The 27,414-nt window shown below is 41.6% G+C and overlaps 1 protein-coding gene across 2 annotated transcripts in view; it reads left to right on the top strand.

Moving 5' to 3' along the window:
• The first annotated feature begins 3,600 nt into the window (after positions 1-3,600).
• Positions 3,601-27,414, top strand: part of LOC111871504 (diacylglycerol kinase 1) — a 317,380-nt gene continuing 293,566 nt past the window's right edge. For both annotated transcript variants that reach the window (XM_023864665.2, XM_033754283.1), the window contains exon 1: positions 3,601-3,977. The gene's annotated coding sequence lies outside the window, so the exon portion shown is untranslated. The remainder of the gene's footprint in view (positions 3,978-27,414) is intronic.

A 27,414-nucleotide genomic window follows, 5' to 3' on the forward strand; every position in this document is an offset into this window, starting at 1 on the left:
ATGTGGCCTCACCCCTTCACCAGTAAACATTGAGATACGACCAGTGGTCCCATCGCTGGCTGGATGCGAGGCTGCATGGCCACCTAAAAAAACACTGTAGCACGTGGTGGTTCTTTGGGAACAAAGCCCGAGGCTAGCAGACACAAGGCAGCTCGCCTCACGCGAGGGTCTCATTCTTTCTAAATGTAAAACTACTCTATTTCTTTCTTGTGTTTAATTTCTTCAATAAACTTGGTTAATAATATTATCAACGTGTGGAGTGTGGTCTGTTTAATCTTGGGCTTTAGCGTCAGCTCCTGCACCAAGACGAACCCCGACTCTCGGTGGCCTTAGTGAGAGTTTTTAGTAACAAGTACGCGGCGGCGGCGGGACCTGCCACCCCCACCGGCGCCGGGTAAACACGTTACAATTGTAGTATATTTACATTCAATATTAAGGAAAGGGTTGTCAAACGCTTCATTGATGAAATGAATATGATTGTCCACATCATTATTATTAACGTGTCTATGAGTATTTCTAATTTGTCTCCTGGTTTTTCCAACGATAGTGACGAAAGTTTCAGCAATAAATTGGTGAACAATGATTTTCTTACCTTCTACGTTTAAAGCTTCTATATCATTTCTATTTTTATCTCTTCCAGATTCAGTAGTAATAATATCCCATGTAGTTTTGATTTTATAATGGAAATTTAGAATTAAATTGTCATATTCCATTCGTTTTGCTTTTTTTATAACCGCCCTCAGTAATTTAGACTACTTTTGTAATGGGATGTAGCGATTGGATTATTATTATTCTGTAATTGCATATATAAATCTCTTTTATGTTTACAAGTAATTATTATTCGAGGTGTGATCCAAGAGTTTAGATTAGTTTGTTTCTTTGTTTGTATCAGTGGAAAACTAGAACAATAGATTCTTAAAAATATATTTAAAAAATGTTAAAGATTCCTGGTATTCATTTCTCTTAGAGTCTGAGTCGATCCCAGGGCTGGAAGGATTAGGTCAATTGAAAAATCCAATGACAACATCGGGAATCAAATCCGTAACCTTCCGGTTTGTAGCATAGTGCCTCAAGCAACTACACTACCGCGTTCCTTACTGTTATATTTTCGAGAGGTGTTCGACTGTTATCACTCTTCTGCCATCTGTGGTGAATTTCTAGAATTAAGTATTGCTATAATTCGCATATTGAACGAAACAAATGCAAGTAGCAATTACAACATTAAACATGGCCGCACTGAACACGCCTCCATCTGATACTGGGTCATTTATTTAGCATGAAATAAGTGCTTACCGTGACAAACAGTCGATATTCCTCCATAATAATAAAATCTATACTTTCTCACAAAAATAATGTTACTTTGCGCCAAACAGAAGACAACAGCGCTTTCATTTATACCTTATTGGCTTAATTCCGTAAGGAGAGCACGGCTTACATTTCTCCTGTACGTATTTTTCTGTTCATTTTTGAACAAACAGATTGGTATTCCGCATATAAAAGGCGAATTAAGGTGCGCTATCGAAAGTTAGTGACGCGACCCTTATATCACCACTACAAAGGGGCATTATACAGTTTATTCACCACAGTTCCGGTATTCCAACACCGGCTGGGAATCCCAAATTCTCTCGCCAGGTGGCAGAGTATATGCAGAAGATGGTACAAACAAACTATTTTATCTGTAAATATGCACAGTAAAAATAAAAATTATCCCCTGTGCGCCGTGAAGGCGCATGGAGGAGTGGTTGTATAGATCCATATTTTCTTGACCTTGGGAGTAAGAGAAGGTGAGTGGTAAGCTTCACGTCCTTGTCGCTTTACCCCCGGCGAAAGAGCCCCTGGTACCCAGTGGATAGGAAGCTGGGTGGGCCCCAGAGCCGGGGGTAAAGCGGCCTGGGAATAAAACTGACAATTCACTTCCATCTAGTGTCAATGTCAAGACTCGTGGAACTATATCTCCATTACTCAATACGTCTTTATGATGAATGCTTAATTAATTAAGTACAGGGACAACATTGCCTTACCTTTACTGTAATAAGAATAATTAAGTCAGTCCCTTCAAGAAGCGGGGGCAGGCGGTAACGTAGTTGATTGAGGCACTATGCCACAAGCCGTAAGGTCGCGGGACCGAATCCCAATGAGGTGGAATTTTTAAATTTACTTAATCCTTCCAGCGGCACTATGACCCTGGGGTAGACTCAGCCTCTAACAGAAATGAGTACCTGGAATATTCCTGGGGGTAAGGGGCGGCCGGCCCGTAAAGCTGAAAACCTCACATCCCTCTATGAACCGATTGTCTAGAGAGAATGTGGGAGCCTCAACATCTCACAACCCTGTGGGCTTGCACGGCCTGTTACAAGGATAGCTTCAAGAAGCGCGGTCCTAGGATCGTGTTACTTTTCAAATTCTTGTTTAACGAATATAATTATATACAAGTTGAATGGGGGAGAAGAGGAATGCATATAGGATATTGCTGGGAAAGCTAAAAGGAAAGAGGCGACTTGGAAAACCAAGATGCAGGTGGGTGGAAAATATTATAATTGATCTCAGAGAGATAGGATAGAGTGGTATGAACCGGATTGATATGGCTCAGAATAGAGACCAGTGGAGGACTTTTGTGAGCACGGTAATTAACCTTCGGGTTCCATAAAATGCTGGGAAGTTTTTCAGTAGCTGCACAAGTAGCAGCTTCACAAGAAGGCCTCAGTTTCATGAACGAACCTTGAACGTCATTTACTTACGGTGGCAAGACTTGTCCCTTTGAAAGAAGGAACCGATATTTCTGGAACAAACCTTGTCTTAGCACGGGCGTAATAAAATAGAAACGCACATGTTCATGTCGATATATCGGTGTGGGTAAATTTAAACAGTTCAATTTTGTTTTTAAATTTGGTTATTACTTAATGACGCTGTCAGTATCGAGACAATGTGGCGTCGAAAATAATTAAATTAATTAACAGCAGAGAAAATGTTCGTTTCATATTATTAGCAATTAACGCATTGGCATACGTATTTTCTGGCCGACGTTACTCCCTATGGTGGGTCAGAAATGCCAAGGATAAAAGCTAAAATACATTAGCCCCAAATAGGATCCATCGGATGTATGAATTAGTCTCCACTAGTCATAAGTTACATAAAGTTACATAATGCATTTTCTGTTTACTTTTGATTTTGATATTTATGGGCTAAAGTTGGTACATTGGGCACAAAATGCAGCCTGATACAATAACACCATAATATTGTCTTAATTGTTTAAAATATTTAATTGACGTGTTGCATGCCTATATCAGAGTAAGTATTATTTAACTGTGAGAATCTTACTTCCAAGTATTTGGAAGAATTTTATACTACTAATGCCCTCTCGTACAATACGTCGAAATGTACACCACAAACGTGACTGTTCTATACTGCCATCTATTGGGGAAAGTCTGAATTGTTTGCGAAGCAGTTTCAACGGTCAAAATGCGAACTACTCTAGATTATCTTGCAAGAGTAGCCCGCCATCTCTTGGTGGAAAGAGAAACTCGCTGCGCACTGTGGGGGATGCTGCAGAAAGATGGTAATGTATCGCGTCTTTGCGCCTCAGTTGCTGTGGACATGCCACCGAGCGTAGTAACAAGTTGCGCGTGAAGACGGAGATAGACAAGTGCGATTTTATTCTTGGTTTGTTATTCCGTTTGCATATAAATATATACTTTTCACTTCTTCTCACTCGGTCAACGCGACTGACAGCTAAACAAACATCAGCGTCTAGCAGTAGATAGAAACTTCCTAATACAACAGCTAAAATTCCATCCCGTTTATCTCTTCCACAGAGTTACAGAGTGTAATTTTAAAACTTATGTCATTTACAAAAATAAGCAAATAAATTCGACGTTCAAGATATTCTGTATGATGACGCTTCACTGCCTAATGACGAAGGTGGGGGTCATTCTCGTGGGAGAAGACACCAAAGACAACTAACAATACTCCAATATGTGGTGAGTATTTGAACAAACAATAAACATATAAAGTGAAGATGCTACTCTTAAACACAAATACTATTCTTTTGTTTGGCGTATGCAATACGCAGCAGGTTGTCTTGTCATAAAATGAAAAAGCTGATTAACGTCAGTCATGAGAAGTAGGCCCTAAAGACGAACGTATGTTTACTGCACCGTCCCCACGCAGTTATCCACACATCAGTTTTATAATATTATTCCCCCCCCCCTCCACGCCCATGACGCATATGCCACTTTCCACAACTGTAATTGTCATTTATAAGTGTGTACTTCTGCGTCACTAAAGTGTTCATGAAGGCTGAAATTTCAGTCAGGTTTCTCCACTTTCTGCAAAGAGAGAAGATTTTGACAAGTTAAGATCAGGATATTTTCATATCCTCGGCTGAAAGTTCAGCTGTTTATTATATCTGTGAATTAAATTGCGGATTATATTCCATCTGTTTCTGCATAGCCAACAGAAATTTCGTCATCTAAAGAGGAAAGCAAAACTGATATATTCATGTTCCTGCCTAAAGTGGGTTGCATTATATATGCATGCAACTATACACACATAAGCACATACACCATAAGCAGATATAATGCATGTATACTTCAAGGAGTGCAGCCTGCTGTATTATCATAATATATAAATTTATATTAGTTTTATCGTCTACACAATAAATATACCAGATAATTGCCTCACACTTTTATCGTGTTAATTCTGCATCTCTTTGGGTTAAAATACATTTTTGCCTTATGTTTAAGCTTTTCATGAAATCATCATCAGCCGATATACTCCAGTGATACTTAGATGCTGTGCATATAAACATCAGCAATTGATTGTAATAATGGACAAAATTGCAATATATGGATCCATATACAAATTTAAAACTCAGTAATTTGAGTTCATGGAATTTATAGCCTGATGACGGCTTCATGAAAAGCCGAAACATGTAGCGAAAATGTATTTTAGCCCAAATAAATGCATAATTGACACGATAAAATTGTGAGTGAATTATTTGGTGGATTTGTTGTGCCGACGGTAAAACCAGTATATATAATATATGCTGTCAGTTGTAGGGCGATACGCGTGAAGAAAATAACGGGTTATTTGCACTTCGGTTACAAGTTCCCTTTTTTTAATTCGCATAGTGGGGGGGGGGGAGTCCACTCGGCATAAGTCGGCCACTGATTGGCCCATTGTACCTGCCCCGGCTGATTATGATGATGGAGAATTTGCTGGAATGAAGATTGGCAGGGGAAACCGAATTACTCAGAGAAAACCTGCCCGGCGTCACTTTGTCCACCACAAATCTCATTTGACCAGGCACGGGCTCGAACCCTGGCCGCCGCGGTGGGAAGCCAGCGACTAACCGCTTGAGCTATGGCGCGGCCTTACAAGTTTTCTTAATCACAATTAAATACAGCGCTATCATTTATATACACAATTTCTAGTTTACCGTTGCCCACGCACTACGATTTTCCGTCTTCACTAGCCGTCTCCTAGCAATCGAGCTCAACATAGAAACTAGCATTTCTAATCAGTATGAAGTCTTCTTGCCATATCTTGTCCAATCAGCCTGTAACTTGGGCACTCGACTAAAAACTCTTCTAAAATGCTGTTAGCTGCAAGCGGACTCGTGTTATATAACCGCGGCACGGACAGCGCAGAAAACAGTTATGTTTTTGCATAGCGAAGACCACACAGAAAACACGTGTTGGCTAAGCATTGTTGGGATGTGATGTCATTGCACTGCGCGGAAGCGTGTTTACGGAGCGGGCGTGTAGAAGCAGGTTGCATAACGACATTGTTCCATTGTTGCGTGCGCGTTTGTGTGGCTCAAACGTTCTTGCAAGGAACAAATACGCCATAATGTATACTGCACTTCGTGTAACATTTATGGACATCGGTGGGTGTAATTTTTCCTTTTCTTTGGTTTGTTTTATGGTGCTTCCAATATCTCAGAATAAGTGACGTCGAATGATAGGAAGTCTGGTGTATCATCGTGTTGAATGTTACACGCCTGGCAAAAATGGTTCATTACGTATCACCATCAAACTGAAAGCTACAAACGCATGCAGGCCACCACGCATTTACTTTAGATGTTGTCAAAAAACTGCACGAAAATATTTTCCTAAGCTACATTACCATAAGTCATACCAGGTTTATAAATTGGATGATGCTACTTTGTTATTAATGAATTTAAGAAATTGAAGAGAATTATGGTAGGATGGAATCAGTTGCCACAACGTTCATACCAAAATTAATGAAAATCGTTCGAAAGATGATCTGGGAAGCATACATATAGGATGGTGATCTAGTAAACACACTTTCTTCCCTTTAGAGGAATAACTTTATAAATGGGATTTAGAGACATGGTGGATTAAATGGATTAAACTGGCTTAGAAAAGTGCAATGGCGAAATCTTGGAAACACAGAGCTTAACTCTTATTGTTAAGTTGTATAAAGGGCAGAGAATTTGTTAACTAGTGAACAACTGAGCTTCTGAAAAAGGATCCTCTTCCCTGAAGTCAATTACGTATGTATTATAAATACCAACATGGCGGAGGTGCGCATTTTTGAGGGTGGAATAAACCGATTTCCATTCAAAATACCATCGTGAAGATTTACACCGTAATAAATACTCGGAAAATATGCTGTAAATTTAGTGACGCAATTTTTAAGAATAATAAATAACAAGATGGTACACTCTGGTCCCCTCATGATGACGTATGGACCATTATAATTCTATATTTGAGATGTATATGCTAACCTAAACATAAGTAGGTTCTTCAGATGTATTCCAGTAGGATAAAAATCCTTAGGAAACACACGAGGCGCCATGAATATGCCAACATATTGACAAGCCTTCTGATTATCATCTCCGAAACGTCACAATGAATCACATTGAACTGCAAATAACCACAAGTTGGACTTTGGCGGCTTTCAAACTAGTAACGACCCTTTCTACTATGCTGGCTTCTTCTACTTACATTAACGGACTGAGTGAAATACACAACTCAATTTCTTTTTCTATTATATTACGCAGACCTGTCTTTCTGGATTGCCCGTCAAGACCTTCACGGGGCACGATCGTTTTGGAGACGAGCCAAAGACTGGAAGGATTCTTTTTCAGCTCACTACACAAAATATCACACAGCAGAATGATGATGATGAGGAGGAGGGGGAGGAAGGGGAGGAGACGCTCCTGGCGTTTATTCAGGAGGCACTCGATTTGAATCTCGGATGAGACACTGTTGGCTTTTCGAAGCTCTTCTCTGACGCTTCCGGCTACTTGCGTGACGATCCCTTAAAACACACCACAACAGTGTCCTCCCACATTCATAATTTTACTCCTATTCTGATTAACTAATTGAGCAACTCTATTGAGAGGTCGCGACATAGCTGAAGCAGTTAGTCGCTGGCTTCCCACCGCGGTGGTCTGGGTTCGATCCCGGGTCTGGTCAAGTGAGATTTGTCGTGGACAAAGTGGCGCTGGGGCGGGTTTTCTCCGAGTACTTCGGTTTCCCCTGCCAATCTTCATTCCACCAAATTCTCCATCATCATAATCACCCGGGGCAGGCAACAATAGGGCAATCAGTGGCCGCCGTGCCGAGTGGAACCACTTGGGCTCCACCCCCCCCACTAAGCGAATTAAAAAAATCTATGGGTTATAATATTTGTGAAGCCAACAGTTTCTTAGTTGTAGGATTTGAGGTCACACAGCGGTGGTTATGAAGAGTACTGTCTTCTGGGATATAAAGCAGTGTAGTCCTTTGAAAATCAACAGACGTTTCGGAGGAACATATCGCATCTATCTTCAGAACAGAAGAATAAGGCGAGCAAGAAACCAGCCTGAAAGTAGGTGAGAAACAGAGCTCTTCCTCTGAAACGAAGGTTGATTTTCAACGTTAATCCCTGAATATACGAGTAATCTTCAGTATCTCAGCCAAGGAATTTCCAGAATATTTGGGGCACCAAAGGTCCATTCCCCTGTTCGCCATTTGTTCCTATGACCACAATTTTCATCCAAATTTCATAAGATATATTTAACCAAATATGAGATCCCCATTCGTAAGGTGAAGCGGAATCTTTGGGGAAGATGGGGTAATAGATAACCCAACGAATTTATGGAAAATAAGATAACATTACTCTTGAAATAAATGTGTACGTGCGATGTCTATTTTTCTTCGTCACGAATTAATGTGTACTAAAAATGGACTGGAAAATGAAGATTTTCCATAGTTTGTGGACTAGAGTACATCAACTCGCCTAAATTTCAGTGACGTACGGCAATTAGTAAATGTCCAGTTTTCGAATAAATTGATGTGCAGAGGGAAAAATATTATTGGCCTCCCCGTTCACCAGATCTAATTCCATACAAAGGTTTACAGCGGACATGTAAGATGCAATGTACACTCCGCAGAGGACGTCATTACAACAGACAACAGAATGTTATCTGAAACTACAACTACATTTACTCAAGTTACACGAAAACTGGACGGCAACAGACGAAATTGAGGTTAGATGTCAGACCAAGAATAAGAAACAAATACTTATTTGGAAATCATGATTTGTTTAGTTATTCTATCTTATCGCAATTAATACATATTTAAATTTGACAATATTCTTTTACCAAATACATGTGCGATATGTTAAGAATAAGTATGGGAGTTGATTACTGTTTACTGATTCGTTTAGTGGGGGGTGGAGTCCAACTGGATCCACTCGGCACGGCGGCCACTGGTTGGCCTACTGTAGCCTGCCCCGGGTGATTATGCTGATGGAGAATTTGGCGGAATGAAGATTGGCAGGGGAAACCGAAGTACTCAGAGAAAACCTGCCCCAGAGCCACTTTGTCCACCACAAATCCCACTTCACCAGACCCGGGCTCGAACCCGGACCGCCGCGGTGGGAACCCAGCGACTAACCGCTTGAGCTGTGGCACGGCTCACTGTTCACTGATACTAATTAGGCAATTCGACGCCTGTACCGTCCTCGAATTTCTCTTTCCAGTGACTCTTCTAACTCCCATCACGTGGTTTACAATATCACAGCTCCCTGACAATCTGCCTCCAACTATTTTGTCTTCAGGTTCTCACCATCTGTTCCTGTATGTAGTACGTGGTGACATTCGTAAATGTGTAATACCAAACGTAGCAAGTCGAATATGTAGGTCCCGAGTTCAAATATTAGACCGGAGACTGGCTATTTTGCTTGACAGATTTCGTGGCTTTCCTCCTCTCTAGAAAAATGTAAATTTGTCCCTGTGCGTAACTAATTAAGCACTACACCATCAAGGCGCATGGGGGAGTGGGCGTATAGATCCACATTTTCTTGCCCTCGGCACTAATTGGAGTGGTCAGCTTCAAGCCCCGGCCGTTTTACCTCCGGGGAAAGAGCCTCCGGTACACATTGGACAGGAGGTTGGGTGAACCCCAGAGCCGGTCTCGACGACATAGAGAAGAGGAAATTCTTGACCCTACCGGGACTCGAATTCCGACTCCTCGGTCGTCCAGCCCGTAGCCGGTCGCTATACCGAAACACTTAAATAGTGTGTTGTATATGTATAAGGGGCGGGCCTTCTTGGCCCTTGCACCGCGACCACAGTGATCTATTGTGCCTTAAATAGTGTGTTAAAATATATCACGGCCGCTTCCATGTCCTTTTAGATTTATCACGTACAATCATCCAAGAATTAGATGCTAAATAAACGGATAAACTGAAATATCGAAGTTAAATAACAGAATAATGAATGACATTCATATTATTGTCCTACGTCGTGCCATATCTTAGGCGGTTAGTCGCCGGCTTTCCAACACGGCGGTCCGGGTTCGAGCCCGGGTCAGCTCATGTGGGTTTTGTGGGCAAAGTAGCACTGGAACAGGTTTCCTCCGAGTACTTTGGTTTCCCCTACAAATTCTCATTCCACCGAAAGCTCCACACTCATCTCTGATGCGGGGCAGGTACAGTCGCGTACTGAGTGGACTGCCTTACCCCATCCCACCCCTTCATCATCTTCAAATTTTCACGTACGGTACGGCAAACAAACTCAAGCATTTTACGATTTTACGGGTCATACGAGCCCCGAGCTTTTCCAAGAACTGATTTGTATACAGTACTGCAGGTGCACAGTGTTTCTGTAAGCCTTTTCTCCCGTCGCCGTAACACAGAGCTGATTGTGAGGTGTGGATTATTTTCGGAATTATATATATATATCTCTATTATTATTATTATTATTGTCACGCGGTAATGTAGTTGGTTGAGCCACTATGCTACAAGCAGGAAGGTCGTGGGTTCAAATCTCGATGAGGTCATTGGAATTTTTTCTGTTGATCTAATTCTTCCAACTGCGCTATGACCCTGGGCTGGCTCGACTCAGTATCTATCAGAAATAAGTACCAGAAATTAATGAAATAATTTTCCTGGGGAGTAAAGTGCGGCCGGCGCGTAAAACTGACAACCTTACCGCCATCTTTGAGCCGATTGTCTAGATAATGTGGGACCCTCAACGTCTCACAACCCTATGGGTCTTCACGGCTTGTTACAAAGATAGCTTTACGTTTTTTTACTTAACATTATTAATATCTGCTCTTTTAGTAAAAATTGTCATTCTGCAAGATGCGCCTAAGCTGCTAATGTTTTCTGTAGGGACAGAGATGTATTTAGAACAAAAAAAATACTGTACGTGTTCCTATATATAACAGCCTGATGATAGTCTTATACAACTAAAACGTATAGCAGCAATAAAGATCGAATATTAAAACTGAGTATTTGTGGTGTTGACGGTTAACATAATTCCTACAAAGAACTGTCTCTTACACATATTTTGTAGGTTGTACTTTTAATTATTAATTACTAAAATATTCTTTACCAAGTATTAATGCATTGTCACGTGTTTGTTGTGTAGGTCACGAGGCAAATAACTTTCACGCCGTATTGGATGTAGAGAATTTATTGAACACTCGCTCTTACAGTCACACAATTCACAATTACTCAAGTACTGCCATCTGCAGTATCACAAATACTTCTTTTGCTCTCGGTGCCTTCACGATCCGCACTGTGTCACTCCTGAACACACCCTCTCTTCAAATGTTGCTCAGCCGGCTTTTTATACCGTTCCCTGTTGCCTCGTGTTACAGCGGTGGCCCTTGTTACATCACAGTGGGAAGTGTTGTTACGTCACCGCGGGGGAGGGGGCGGAGTTTTGACTGGCCTGTTACCGTAGCAGCGGCAGCGCTCCAATGCTGTTACGTCACCGCTGGCGGGGGAAGGGGTGTCCTGTATGGCGCAAATACGTCAGAGTATTTTATAAATATAATTTTTTCTCTCTTTATTGCAATAATGGCTGTCAATACCAATTACATTTTGCTACAATTATTGTGTTTTTGGACATTATCCATCGTCCTGTCTATTTTCTAAAAAACCCGTCCTGTTTATTTTTCAAAACACAACGTTCCGAAGACTGGATTCTGTCTCCGTCTTCAGGTAAAACCTACTCAGTTGGGTCCAACAGATAGAGCTAAGAAAATAGCTTTCGCAGATGCTTTTTTGTTGGGTTTCATTTATGCATCCCATCTTGAAGCTGGCACAGGTGTCCGGAGATAGGGACTAGATCTATCTTTTGGACCCAACTGAGTAGGTTTTACCCGAGGACGGAGACAGAATCCAATCTCCGAAACGCTGTGTTTTGAAACATAAACAGGACGTTGGATATGTCCGAAAACATAATACTCGTAGCAATGTACCATCGTCACACATTTTTAGATCTTATCCAATCTTGTTTTTGTCTTTGTTTGTGTGTACCTGTCTGTATCATTTGTCCTTCTGCTTGTGATGATATTAATACTGGCCTCTGGGCTATTACGTCTGCATGCAAACAAATAAAATTTAATTTAATTACTTTCATTACTTGTGCTCAATTTTCTAATTGGACGTTTGGCTGCGCAGTTAGCACGTAAATAACAAGATCTGAATTTCATTGTTATTATTATTATTAAGCCTGTCTCATGTTTAGCAGGATACTGGGAATATGAGTGGTTTGTTCGCGGCAAAAATGTGTTACCGTGACAACCGATACTCAGAGCCATACTGTGGCTTATTATTTTGCTTGCGGTTGTGAGACGCATCTTTCAACTGTTCGTCAATTTTTCATTACTCCTATGAAGTTAGAGAAAATACCGAACTGCTTCCCCAGGGTCATGCATCTCTGGTCTTACTGATAAAATTCTTGCCATACGAACAGTAATTACAGAGAAATTTTTGGTTAATAACTCCATTCGATATGAAACGATATCGACCTACTCATCTAATATCGAAGGGAAAAAGTTCCTAGCTTCTGTAGATCCAAAGATGTGCATGCCTTGCCTACTGAATCGCTGCATGTTAGGAACACAATATCACAATGTCGGAGGACAAAATTAGAAAACTTTCGAGCTTTCTGTAAAGAAATAAAGGAAGCCATTTCCAATATTTCGCTCTTCATCATTAGAATCTTCTGCTACTACAAAAATATAAGAACAGAAGTTATTTAGTATAATAACTTAGAAGCGATATGCAGGAATAGAAAGAAGCTCCTACTGACGCTTCTCAACCTTAACAGAAAATTCTCAGTAAACACACGTGCCTGAATGTTCCTTGGCCGTGCTTGATTCTTCACATGAATTCCATAATATATTTTACGTAATCTCTTTCCATATGTGCTAAACGTCACTTCAGTTCTAACCATCTGAAAGAATAATCAAATGAATCTGACTTTAATAGTTTAATTCGTTTGGTCACGCTATTGTTCTTTCTTATGGTTAGACTGCAAGATAATCCAAAGAAGGACACGAAAGTTTTACATTTACACATATGTCTTCGGGTTTTGTCCACTGGCCGGTATTCTAAAGAACACTAAAAACACAAAGTTTCGAACATTGTACTGTTTCCATCATGACATGAGAGGGTGGGAGCCATCTACTCTCTTGGGTCCGTTAGAAAGAGCTCTTGAGGGACCCAGTGAATCCAACGGAGGAGATGTCTCTCATCCCTCGCCTGAGGACGGAAACATTGTGTTCTTTACAGCATTGGGTAATGGACGAAGTCCAAAATCCCACCAATCGCCAGTGTTTCATAATTTTATCCGTGTGGTGGCACGATTATATACATATATAATAATAATAATTATAAAATATAAAAAAAAAACGCTTCACATCCATTATGTGTTGTCACTTATTAGGGGTTTGCGTGACTAATAATAACGGATTCTGAATGGATGACTGTATTTATTGCCGCCTTCTATTACAAATATTCTTTCTTAATTACAATCAATCATGACAGCTCACAATCACTGGGTGTCTTAAGCCTCGCCCCATTCCTTACTGGACTACGAGTATCTTCTTTTCCACTGTGACTGACTTGGGTCTTCAGTTTCCGTTGTCCGCAGGTTACCACTCACAACTGAACACTGAGCTCGAACCGACCTCTCGAATCAATCAGAGTCGGAGTTCAGAAGTTACTTTAGACTGGCGGTTTACGGCCAATCAGTTCGTCTTGGCGCCAAGCCCCTTGGGACTCAGCAACAGAAATGTTATTTTTCAAACGAATACTTGCGGCTATAGTCCTTATGAAACACACCCTCTGACGACAGGATGGGTCTGTTGTTTACAACTGTTGTTGGTACTCGACAGCGCAGTCATTCTCAGGTCCGAGTCCCGCGGGACTCATGACCACATTTTACTGTATCTGATTCGAGACTCCCCAAACCTGGAGGGCAAGGTCCCGTATTTATATGCCCCAGGAACACGGTGGCTCGGTTACACCCCCAGGCACTGAGTTCCTTTCTCCTCGCCTCCTGCGACTCGCTGGGCTACGGTGGCGGTATTCGACCCCGCCTCCACAAGGGATATGCCAGAACTGAAAATTCTGATCAATTATGGAGTGCCAAGTCTACACATAATCTAACATTTCTTCTCCAAATATTCGTGTTTCCGTGCTTATTCTTGCTTAAATTTCTGTGAGAACTACGTTTTTAATAATTATTTCAGATACGAAAGTAAAAGAGGATGTACGGGTAGTTTATTCCTTATACCACCATAAAACACACTGAATCCTTATGACACAAAACTGCTAACACACGCCAGTACATCAATGCTGCAAGTTAATGCAGATAAAACGGCAATCCGGCTATTTCATTGTTAAGACCCCGGTACCAGGGAATATGTAACTCGCCTTCGCATCTCTGCTGCATCCCGCAGAACACAAAATGTATGATTAACAGACTTCAAGACATACCGCCATCAAACTGCATGCAGAATTATTCTACAAAATCTCAGATATGACGAATCACGACTAATCTCGCAGTATTCACAGTCCAACCTATTGGCCAGTTCGCCGGCGATCCCTTAACGCACTGCCTGGAATAAAAATTTTCCATCGGGTGACACGAATAAAGATGTAATTCTAAATTGGATGCTTTTTATGAATTCAATGCAGTTGTTCCAAATCAAGCACATCCCTTCGCCACGTCATCAATGGTTGCTAGGCAACTCTGAGGTCACGACTGCGATAGTGGTCCGGACGGTACGTCGCCGTGTGAAGCAGACTGAACTAGGGCCACTATACAGAGAACTATACCACTTCTTCAGTAATCTTCCATGCTAATTTATTGCTTATACGAACATATTGTTAATATAGCTAACCGCCCATACCGATGTTATAAAAAGCTAAAAGGTAAAGCTATCCCTGTAACAGACCGTGAAGGCCCATAGGGTTGCGAGACGTCGAGGCTGCCATATTTTCTCTAGACACTCGGCACACAGTTGGCGGTGAGGTTGTCAGCCTTACGCGCCGGCCGCCCTTTATCCCCCAGGAAGATTCCTGGTACTCAATTCTGTTAAGAGGCCGAGTCGCCCCAGGGCCTAGTGCGGCTGAAAGGATAAGGTCAACTGAAAAAATCCAATGACCTCATCGGGACTCGAACCCGAGATCTTCCGGCTTGTATCATAGTGCCTCAACCAACTACGCTACCGGTTGTTACTGTGTTTAATTAAGCACTACAACATGAAGGCGTATGTCAGAGTGGATGTATAGATTCACATTTTCTTGACCTCGGCATTAGCTGTAGGTGAGTGGATAGCTTCACGCCCCAGCCGCTGTATCCTCGGGGAAAGAGCCCCCAGTACCCACTGGATAGGAGGCTGGGTGGACCCTAGTGCAGGTCTGGACGACGTGAAGAAGAGACAATTTTTTACCCTAGTGGGACTCGAACTCGTGGAGCCCGTATCCAGTCGCTGTACCGACTACGCTATCCCGGCTCCTAAATAGAAAGAGGACGACGCATAATGTCCAGAAACACAATAGGTATTATGCAGCTTACAATATCTTTCCCTCGATCTTTTCCCAAACATGAATCATGCAACGCAGCATGACAAAGAAACAAGTTCTGGGAAGAGCTTATGGATTCCGTTGCCATACGGCTACATCATGAAACTAGCAGAAGGAAAAATATAAAGAGTACTTCAGTTCTTGATTAAGAGCCATTTCATGAAGACGCATGGGGAGGGTGGAAAAAGCTCCATTTATTCTTAACCTCGGCAAGAGATGGAGGTGAATGGTTAGCTACACGCGCCGTCTGCTTTATTTCACGGAGGAGAAACTCGGTACAAAATAGACAGGAGGACTGGGCGAGCACCAGAGACGGCCAGGGTGCTGTGGCGTTCCTTGCCAGGAAACGAACCCGGATTCACCAGTCGTGTAGCTCACAGCTTCACAATGAGCTATGTGGCCTCATGAGGAAGCTAGCAGGAAGCATAAATCGACAGTAAAATGAATTATTTTCTGTGAATCCTTTCCAGCAGTTCCGACGCAGACACGAAGGACGAGGGCACACCAAGGAAACTGGCAACGCAGTTTCCTCCATTCAGCAACTTGTGTTCAACTCAGGCTGATAAGAATTCTCCGAAATTTTGGTTGAGTTGCTGTTGCCGGTTTCCTTGGTGTGGCCTCACCCGAAGTTTCGCATTGTCCCCATGTTTGCTAACACATAAAATCTTGTTTTGTATGGATGTCATAAATTGGTATAAAAAAGATGGAAGGCAATCGTAAAACAGCCACAATGAAATACATACAACGTGATGCTGTACTCTCACACGTATGGGGTGAGTTTGCTCATGTGCCGGTGTGCAGTAGCCTCTGCTGTAACTCCGGAGCGTAGAAGAACGAAGACACGTTATTAATGACCCAGAAGATTATGTTACCATTCGAATTTTTTTTCACTGGCTCTATAGCTCCCTTGGGCCGTGACCTCTGATTTTCAGTTTCATGATCGTTTTATAGACGGTAGGCTCCTTGGGCGGGTGAGCAGCTCGTCGCAAAGCCACTACCTAAACACAGGGCAATATAAACACAGAATAAACATATACACATATCAAACATCTATGCCTTGTGTGGGATTCGAACCCACGATTCCGGCTTCCGAGCGAGCGAAGACAGTGCATGCCTTAGACCGCTCGGCTACCGTGACATTACTGTATTCTATTTTCAGCATACTTCGTATGTCATTTTGAAAGTTAAACTTACTTACATCGGACGTTACTACCGCAAGCTTGCGTGGGCAACTCATGATGGTGCCTCAGTCGGTAAAGTAGACGGATATTGTGTTTGGTTCGTTCACTGCTTTTAACTTCGGACATCTTTTCGTCTCCATCTCTCTGCAATTTTAATGACATTTTTAGCTCCATTCCCCTTGAAGGGTTTGTCTTTACGACAGAATCTAGGATCACTCAGAATAGTCAACTGGTTACAGCGCCTTTTAAAGCAGTTATCCTCTATACACCCGTCACATCACGGCCAGTCTTGTGTGGGCACTCTACAAATGGGTGTTTTCCTAGTCTTTGTGTAAGAAGACTGCTGATAGACCTCAAAAATGAGGGCTGACGCCGCAACAGTCTTACGAACTGTAGTTGAAACCGGAAGTGTCGTGGACGAGGAAATAATGACGGAAACGGCGAAGGATAGTGGGTAAAGTGGGGACGACAGAATACAAGGAGAAAGCATGACAAGAATACAATAAACGTTTCTCTGTAGAACTCCTATTGCCGATTCAGTCTACAGGACAGCAGAAGTGAGAGCTGTTGTTCAGGGATACTACAATAAATGAGTCACATATCACTGAAATAAGATGAAATACGTAGTAGAAAACCTGAAGATGGAAAAAGTTCGTTGCTCCGAAACGTACAGACTGAATGACGTCACGTCCTATAAGCAATTTTCATAATCACCGCCGTTAGGACTTCAGAGTACGTTCCTCAGCAGGTGCAACCTACTGGGATGGACACCGCCTGCTGACATGCAACCTGTCATGCTTAGCTGCCGAAGAAGTTTCAGCCCCCCAGGCGATTCAGTTACTAATTTGATTCACGTCTCTATCTATCTATCTATCTATCGATCTATGGCTCGGTAGCCCTTTGTTGAACCTTGGCAGCTTTTAAGTTTCTTAATTCTATACACAGTCTGTAGGATTCCTTGGACGGGGGATCAGGCCATCGCAATGCCTCTATCTGTACACAGAACAACACAAGCGTAGAACAAATACACACAGACATCCATGTCTCGAATTGGATTCGAACCAACGAGCCCAGTGTTCGAGCAGGCAAAGAAAATTCATGCATTAGACCAGCGTTCCGCAACCTTTTCTACTCGCGGCACACCATGACTCAACACGGCACACCAAAATGTTATTCCCCTCGAAAACGCATGATATCAGACAATTAATATAAATACGTAAAGTGATCAACTTATTAATATAATATTATTATATTGTTATTTTATTATCATTAAAGAGAAGTCGACTCGTGCAATTATTAACAATTAATGAACTTTAATTCGCCGTAGAGTGTAGAAAATACACTTCTATTAGTATTAAAGTAAATAATTCTACTCTTGCCTTCAATGTGATACTTGTACCTGTTTAGCTGCACACAGGCGACTGATCCGTGGTGGAATCGTTGACAACGCAAGTCTCATTTCTTCTCGATGGATTTGAGCCTCTCCCTCTTTGATGTCTTAATTTCAGTTAACGTCGAGAAGCCCAGTTTACACAAATATGTAGTTGAAAATGGCAATAACACATTAACTGCCATCTCGGAGATAGCCGGGTATCCACTCCTTATTGCCAACCAAAACGTATCCAAAGGCACTTCGAGAAGTTTTAGTTTCAATGTTCTGTCTGCTTTTAAATCTGCCAGTTCCTCTTGTATATTAATCGGAAGTTGTTCTGAATTCACAACAAATGGATCACGAACCCAGTCGAAATCTTGTACACTCTCTCCAAAATACGTATTGAATTTCTGCTGTAACATTTCTAAATGTTTTTTAATTGTGTCCATCACCACTTTATTGCCGTCAGCAAGTGGCCATACAGTCGGGGGCATCTCAAACGACCCATCTGCAATTCTCTAACTAGCAACCAAAAATTGCGAACTACTTCAGAGCTCAGCTGTGATAGAATTGATACAATTGTAAAACGCGGGATTTCTACTCTTCAAACGGAAGTATACAGACTTATTTTTTAAATATTTATAATTTTAAATGAAATCCAACAATCGGTGGGTGCATCGTTACAGGAAGAAAGTCATAAAGTTGAAGAAGCTCTAACTTATAACGAACAGGGACAAATACCAAAACAGCGCTGTAAAAGATAGGAAAGCCCATGCCAATCCCTGCAGTTCTAGGGAAAAGCACGTACACAGAACATGCGGCAAGCATATCAAAGAATCTGCCTAGTTGCGAGAAAAATAAATTTAATCAATAATGAAAACAATGATAAAACAACAACTGTGAGTAAATAATTTGCGTTTAATTTCTTAGAATACAGCATTTCTGTACATAAAAATCACGGCATGTAATAAAGAATAAATAAGCATCATCTTATTTAATCAGTGCAGTGGCTGAGAATAAAATACAAGCATATGAAACACGGTAACTGGGATAAAATGAAACGAATAAAATTCGACAATTAATTTCTTACACTAGGTAAAAGTTCGCGCCACACCTTTCACGTTGTGACGGCACACCAGTGTGCCGCGGCACACCGGTTGCGGAACACCGCCTTAGACCTCGCTGTTATCTTCTAATCACGTGAAAGGAAAGTTTTAAAACAATTCAATCAGTTATCACTTAATGTAATAACAACTGTATATAGGCTGAACGCCCGAGGGGGTTCGGAGTTCGAGTCTAAATAGGGACAAGTTTTTTCCTCTGAACATCGTCCAGAACAACCTCCTATCCAATGAGTATCTGTCTCTTTCCTCGACGATAAAGCGGCCAGGGGCGTGAAGCTAACCACTCATCTCCAACTAGTGCCGAGGTTAAGAAAACGTGGCTCTTTATATCCACTCCCCCATACGCCTTCATGGGATAGTGCTCAATTGGTTAAGTACAGGGACAACTTTTCTTGTTTCATATAAGTTCGGAAAGTCTCACAATGGACCTCTTCATCGGCTATCCTCATTTGGATGTCGAGGCGGAGGAAACCGCAATTAAGCAGCGCGTAGGATAAGAATGGTGGAGTTATACTTCCACTCCACCTTACGTCTTCATAGTGTGGTACTTAATTCAATTTGCAAAGGGAAAACTGTTCTTTTTTAGGCTGCAAACATGGGCGTAATCCTAATTTACTTACAAAAGCCCACCTTAGCAGTGCCATGCGCACTGTAACCGGGGCAGCTCCTTGTCTAGGCTCTGACGTGCATACTCAAGACAGCGCAGAAGAAGAAGCCAACGGGTGACTGAGTTGCGGATAACAATTAGCATCTGCAGCAGGGCGTGAAGGTTAACGAGTCGAAGTGAGCTAGCTCGAATTTCAGATTTCGAACGAACTATAGGCTAACTCATTACGTAAATGGGGCCACTTAGTCAGTCTGTTGTGTACTACTGAGCCATAGTACAGGATTTTGGTTTCTTTGCGACGATGTCGCCCTGTCGTTAGTTCACGGACAATGTTATGTACTTACCTTGCCACCACGGCGTGACGCGTCCTTTGAGTTGCCAATACACTACCTAACTAACTATCTAATTTCATATCCATATCTGAGTACTTATCATCATCATCATCATCGTCCTGTAGCTCCCACTGGAGCATAGGGGCTTAAGAAACTGTCACCATCTCACACACTTCTTGGTGTTGTTTAATTTCTCACCAGGTCTACATTTCGGGCTAAAGTTCTTTTTCCACTTTCAGTCCGGCTTTTCGTTGTTAATATTTCTTTAATACTGTCATGTATAAGGTTTTGTGACTAATAAGATGGGTTTTGGATTGGATGATTAGATTTACTGCACCTTATACATTCACACAGTTCGGGACTACAGGCAATACAGCACTATTACTATTCTGCACAGTTTGTAGTTCACCGTCACACACGCACTAAGGTTCTCAGTCTTCAGTATTCAACTGATGTGCTTGTCAAACCTTCATACAACACTGAAAGTAGACCTTACCACGAACCAGATCAACCCAGTTTACATTTTTACAATACTGAAATTTCCATCCTTAAACTTGTATACATTTCAAGCTTTATTCACGATACATATAGGCTGCCGATTCATCTCAGGCTTATTGGCATAATCAGTCTAACAATATTAGTTGAATAATACACATTCTAAAGCTCCTGACTATGTAATTTCCTCCATTATATCTCTATCTACGTTCTGTTAATTTCCATGCACTTTTGATCCCAAACTCCATTCCTTCAGAGCGAGGGACGGGAATGTGCTTCTGCATGAAACTTCCGTATGTCGAATTCTGTAAATAACTGCACATCAGATAACGGTGACGTCAATGACGCGCAACGTCACAGAGTAGGTCACAGCTGGCTGCGTTGCTCCGCCTACAGCACTCCCCATCGCAATAAAATCACATGGGGGCACCGTGCCCTTCTGTAAGGATCCCTTTAGTTTTACTGCATAAAATCACCCACCTCAAGTTCAAAAAGTCGCACCCCCCCCCCCGAAAATTAACACCTCTTCACTTAATGTAACACTAGGTTCCCGTAATGAAACAAGAAGTTCTGGGAAGAACTGATTGCCTACTTTCATTTCATACGACACAGACTGCACAGAAAATGACGCCTCCAACAATTCTTCATTGCCGCGGGAACGTATTTACCGATCTGTTACCTAGCAACGATAGGGGAATACATAGATCCACAGACATACATGACCAACAGTTTTTATTGTTACGTCTATTCGTTGCCGCGGGACGTGTTTACCGAGCCGCTGTCTAGTACCGAAGGGAGGTATACACTAAACTCAGCCGTTGCCTTGCAAAAATAAGAGGGATACGCAAGGAGACACACAGACTGATGTGAGGGATTTATGAAGTACGCCGTTGAGATGGTCTCGGATGCCATGATATAAATACCAAGTTTCATAAAGATTCGTCCGCTAATTAAAAACTTAATACAGCCAGCATGAAGATCCCATAAAGCTACTATTTTTTTTCGAAATAAGGAAATAATGCTAAAAAGAAACAGAATTAAAAGGTGATCAATGTGAACCCCTTGAAGCGCTTTTCTTTTTTAAATCTTCTATGAGCTTGTTCAATGCTTCGCTTTGTTGCTTATTTCTGCACTTCATGCAACAATCTTAGTTTAATACTGCGACTTCTTGTTCAGTTCTGTTGTGTGAGCTATAATTCATGGACAGTATATTATAATTCACCAGCACGACCATATAATAGATCGAAAGATTAGACTGAGGCTTATAAAATTAATCTTCAAATTTAGGATCTGAGGTTCTAAAGGTCATGATTTTCTGTCTCCTGGGATGTAACGCCGCTGTTGACGTTCAATTGACTTTTTTTTGGCGCTACAGCCCCAATTTGGACCTTGACCTACCTCCATGAAACTCTCCGTTTCGCTTCGGTTTTTTAGATCTTAGATATTCGGTAGGACTCCTTGGGCGGATGATCAGTTCGTCGCAAGGCCTCTACCTGTATAGAAGCACAGAAAAACGCACAAACATACACTGAACATCGATGCCCTGAGTGGGATTCGAACCCACGATTCGGAGCGAGCGGAGACAGTGCATGCCTTAGACCACTCGGCTACCGTGACCGGCCTTACAACGGACTACACGGTGTTATATTCCACCAGACAGAACTCTTAATATTTAAATATTCAATTTCTATTTGATAAGAAAGACCATTAGTTTATAAAATAAAGATGAGCGGGTAAATGCTGCTTGGTGCAGTAATCGCAAACTTAAATGCCCTCTTTGTTGTAGGACGCGTTATCATATTGTTTAACGAAGTCATATCAACTACACAGATTTTGTAGCGGTTAATGAAATACGATGAGAAGACAAGAATCTGGGAAGAAGCGATCGCCACATATTTCAAGCTACTATCCGAGTATTCGCATACAGAGGCAAGGAAAAGAATAAACTGGCTCAAGCGCAAATATTTCTGACTTATATTTGGGCGGGGCCCTCGGATATCCTGACTGAGGTTCAGAGCAATTTATTTGGACCTGCCATGCAAATGCTGGAACATGAGTGGCACTTGCTTCCTCAGCTTTCTCATGCCGCCCTCAGACGCTAAGTGAACTCACGTACAGGCAGTGTCGTTAAATAAATCGTAAATGTAGGTCACAAGACCAAAAGAAAACCACGCATGTCACAATCAGGTACTCAAGTCGAAATTCAAACCCCGGTACTTATGAATATAAGCCTTGATCGGTGTGTTACTTAGTGCTGTCCCCGCATGATATGACGTCACGGACGCAATGTTATTAGTACTGAAGGAAATCAGCTAGCAGCGCTCAAGTGGTTACAAACGTCACGGATATCGCGGGTTAAGATTAACAAAAACCGGCCAACAAATGTCAGTATTATTGTAGCTAGTAACTGAATTCGGATGGATGGATGGTAAGACATAAGGATAAACAGATAAGCAGATAGACGAAAGATAATCTAGCTAGACAAGACGTATGCCTATATATAAACAAATGGATATAGATATATATAGGCAGATACGTATACAGGTAGATATATAGAGATATATAGATACGTGTAGATAGAAAACTTGATAGGTAGGCAGAACATAGCTGGATAGATAGATAGATAGATAGATAGATAGATAGGTACCTATTTACTTTACTGCTAGTGGGGTGGGACTAAGTCCCTTGTACTGCGGCCACTTCTGGCCTATTGTACCAGCCCCAGATGATAGGTGAAGGTGATTGTGAAGCAATTGGTAGAATAAAGATTGGCATAGGAAACCGAAGTACTCGGAGAAAACCTGCCCCAGCGCCACTTTGTCCACCACAAATCCCACTTGACCAGATCCTGGATCGAACCCGGGCCGCCGCGGTGGGAAGCCAGCGACTAACCGCTTGAGCTACGGGGCGGCCCTAGATAGGTACCTAAGTATAGAGATAGATAGATAGAGATATAGAGATAAATAGATAGATAGGCACGTAGGTAGATAAGCAGACAGTTAGATAGGCAGACATAGACGAGAGGAGAAGGAAACGAATGATGGATACAAACATCAAAGGCTGGATAGGTAGGCAGTCAGGTAGAGAGATCACGTAGAGAAGTGCATAGAAAGGTAGACAGGAGGATCAGCGGACAGCCGGATGTTATTACATTGCTAACTTTATTTCTCGTTACAGAGACTTTTTGCTAAAAGTAGTTATCAACTCACTTCTGCGTCTAGTGGTTACGTTCAGACTGCATATAAGCCTTAATGGCAGAGGTAGAGAAGTTTTCTTCTTTCCTCGTACTGCAGACTGAACACTCTGATGCGTTTTGGTGAAACTTTGCTGAGTGACAGACATTTCGTCTTGCAAAGCAAATATCACAGATGCAGCTACGACGCCACGTTCTGAACTGAGTCCACAGCTCCATACGCTTTACTGAATGGTCTGGATTTTTATGAGTTCTGCTCTTCTACTGTACATATGTAGAGTTTGTAAATACGCCTTTGAGGATAAGAATAAATATGGAAGCGCAGAGAATATAAGTGATCTAAACCACACATCAAAAATCATGTTCTACTGAGGCCACATATTTCGGTCCGTGCAACTACATAAACTTATCAAGAGACTACGCTCAGATTCGCTTTGAAACATAGAAATTCAAGAAATAGCCAACAGATCGCATACCACAAAATTGTATTTATAAACGACACGACAACATAACGGGAACTAATGCAACAGCCCCTTCAGCATACCAATATAGTAAGTCTGCTGAAGTTTGCACGCGACCTAACGCAACTTCTAGCTTGAAATTTTAAATATCATTTTTATGGTTATGTTTTTATATCATTTATATAATATATCATTTCAAAATTTCTTCATTTTTATCACTTTTTACTTTTTTAAATGTTGTGAATATATTCCGAAGATATATTTGCTGCAACACAGCAATCTGTTAACAAATACAGATCCGTATTGTACCCATGTGTTTAAGTACTTGAGGTATGTTCATTTAAGGCCTGATGATGACCAAATTGTGGTCATAACACGGAGAATAGTTATATTTGTATTAAATAAGTATATTGTACAGTAACATCTACTATCTCCATTGGAGACATTTCATTATAACGTGTTGTGTTGGCGATTATAATACAAATAAGAATAAAATATTCAAATTATATGACGTGTTGGCTTAAGGTGGACATAGATCATTTATGCAGAGAAACCGCTCCTTTCACTATATGATTATGGAGTTTTAAAAGGAAATTCCAAGTGCGGATTCGTAAAAAATGCTGTAGAGGTTTACGGACTGTACGCTGATGTTGTCCATAAAAGAGATATATACATCTGGAAAGCAATGCATTCTCGTTGGATGAATGATTTAAGAAAATATCACAACTAGAAGCATTTCTTCTTTATATGGAGATCGCATGAGCGCGGGGTACACCCTGACTTCAAAATGTCGCTGCTTTCGAGAAACGTTATGATAATTTTGTAAACGTGAATAGATACAGCTATCCCTGTGACAGACCATGGAGGTCCGTATGGTTGTGAGACGTCGAGGCTCCCACAGTTTCTAGACAATCAGCTCACAGACGGCGGTAAGTTGGTCAGCTTTACGCGCCGGCCGCCCTTTAATACCCAGGAAGATTCCTGGTACTTATTTCTGTTAGAAGCTGAGTCGACCCCAGGGCCATAGTGCGGCTGGAAGGATTAAGTCCATGGAAAAATGCAGTGACTTCATTGGGAATCGAAACTGCGACCTTCCGTCTTGTAGCAGTGTCTCAACCAACTACTCTACCACGTGCCCCAGTATATGCTATGAGAAATATATAAATTTTAATCGAATAAACATTACAGAAGAGATGATTCGTGAGATGGACTATGAAACTACACTGGATCTCAAGTTACAGGTGTGAGGGTGTGGATTAGACTAAAGTGGCTCAGGTAAGACGCCACTGGTGGGCTCTTGTGAACATTGTAGTGAAACTAAGGATTCCATAGGAGGGTAAGGGGGGGATTTCTGGATAAGCTCAACTTTCAAGTACTGTCATTTTCTAGAGAACAGCTCTGCCCCTTGAAGTTAATTAAACACGAGACATGATAAGGAGCCATGGAGATCATTTATGTATGAGAAAGATGCGCTGTTTCAGGAAAAAAGAGATTTGCATAACGAGGGACTAAAGAAGATATGCTAAATAAAATATTTAAATAAAGGAAGTGACAGAATATTATGCATAAAGCATAGAAGGATAAAAAACACACACAAAAATATCCGGTGAGAAAATAAGGTCGTAAAAATGATCTTTATGCTCAAGAAGTAGATAGTTTAACATTAAACCGGATATTAGGATGTCGTGACGGGAAAATGAGATAGAACCGGTGAAGTTATTTGATGACAGCACTGAAATATATAGCTTTAAAATTCTGACTGAAGAATCTGATAGTTACTCAGCTAGTTAGTTACTTTGTCAAGTATGATCTAAGTTGTTAGAAGCATTGAAATATCTACGCTCCTTTGTTTTAAGTTCTTCATTGAATGGAAGTGACTAACTCAATGGAGCCAATTTCATCGTCAAAAGCAAAGTTCTCACTCAACTAATTAAGAAATTCCTCACATTTTACTGAATATGAAGATTTATTACCATGTTCAAAGACCCCCCTCTTGTCACCTCCATAAGCCACGTGAATCCCTTCCGCTGTCTCTCGTTACGATAAAAGGCAACAAGGTATAATTGTCCGCGTACTAAATTAAGCATCACGCCTGACAACATGTAGGGAAGTGGAGAAACAGTTCCACGTATTCTTAATTTCTGCATTATGCACAGGTGAGTGGCCATCTTCATGTCCTGCCCGCGTTACCGCCAGAGACAAAGTACTTGGTATCCAAGAGACAGAAGGCGGTGAAAAAGTTTACACGACAATCTTATATCTGAACTTGTCGCAAATGAATGTAATTTCATTATGCACGATAATTATAGAATAAAAAATTAAAGCTTTTCTTAAAATTTTAACGTCAAACCTACGTTTAATGCGTGCAATGTAACCTCATATGCAGCTGGACGGTGCCTTGTTCTAGTCAATCTGAATGCATTAAGAATATACATATTATCTCGAAAAAGAAACTGATTGGTAGTGGTAAGCCGATGTTATGGCCACCAATGTCACCTGACTTAACAGCAATGGAATTCTCGTTATGGCGCTTCATCAAGGATTCTGTCTGTGTGCGCCATATGGGCAAAACGCTCTGAAACTCATATTTAGGTTACACGAACATGGCAAATGGAAGAGGGTATAGGTTTCCTTTTAATTCGCTTAGTGAGGGGTGGAGTCCAACTGAGTCCACTTGGCACGGCGGCCACTGACTGGCATGCACCAGGTGATTATAATGATGGAGAATTTGGTGGAATGAAGATTGGCAGGGGAAGCCGAAGTTCTCGGAGAACCCCCCCCCCCAGCGCCACTTTGTCCGCCACAAATCCCACTTGACCAGACTCGGGATCGAACCCGGGCCGCCACGGTAGGAAGGCAGCGACTAACCGCTTGAGGGTATAGTTAGTAGGATTTAGATGAAACTGGGCTAACACTGTGACGAGTACCACTCAACTTTAGATACCTGAAGATGTACAATTTTCATAGGTATTTTTCACATTCATTTCAATTATATCAGAGTTGAAGAATGCCGTCTTCTGGAATGTGACGCCGTGTAGACATTGCGTAAACCGACATTTCGGAGGAATGTATTGCCTCCATCTTCAGGGTAGAAAAATCCGCGAACGAGGAACCAGCGTGAGCAGGTGGCAGTCTGCATGCAAATTGTCACACCGCAAGAGCACAACGTGAAGGGTAGGACTTCTTACTGAAAGGCAGGCTAACAAGTCTTGGAGTGAGTGGACAATCCTTGAAGCGACCCATAGCCAATTAATTTTATAGAGGACAGTGAGTACAATGTTACGACAACGTCGCGGAGCTCAGT

This window comes from Cryptotermes secundus, unplaced genomic scaffold (assembly GCF_002891405.2).
Source record: "Cryptotermes secundus unplaced genomic scaffold, Csec_1.0 scaffold585, whole genome shotgun sequence".
In the NCBI taxonomy this organism is placed as follows: Eukaryota; Metazoa; Arthropoda; class Insecta; order Blattodea; family Kalotermitidae; genus Cryptotermes; species Cryptotermes secundus.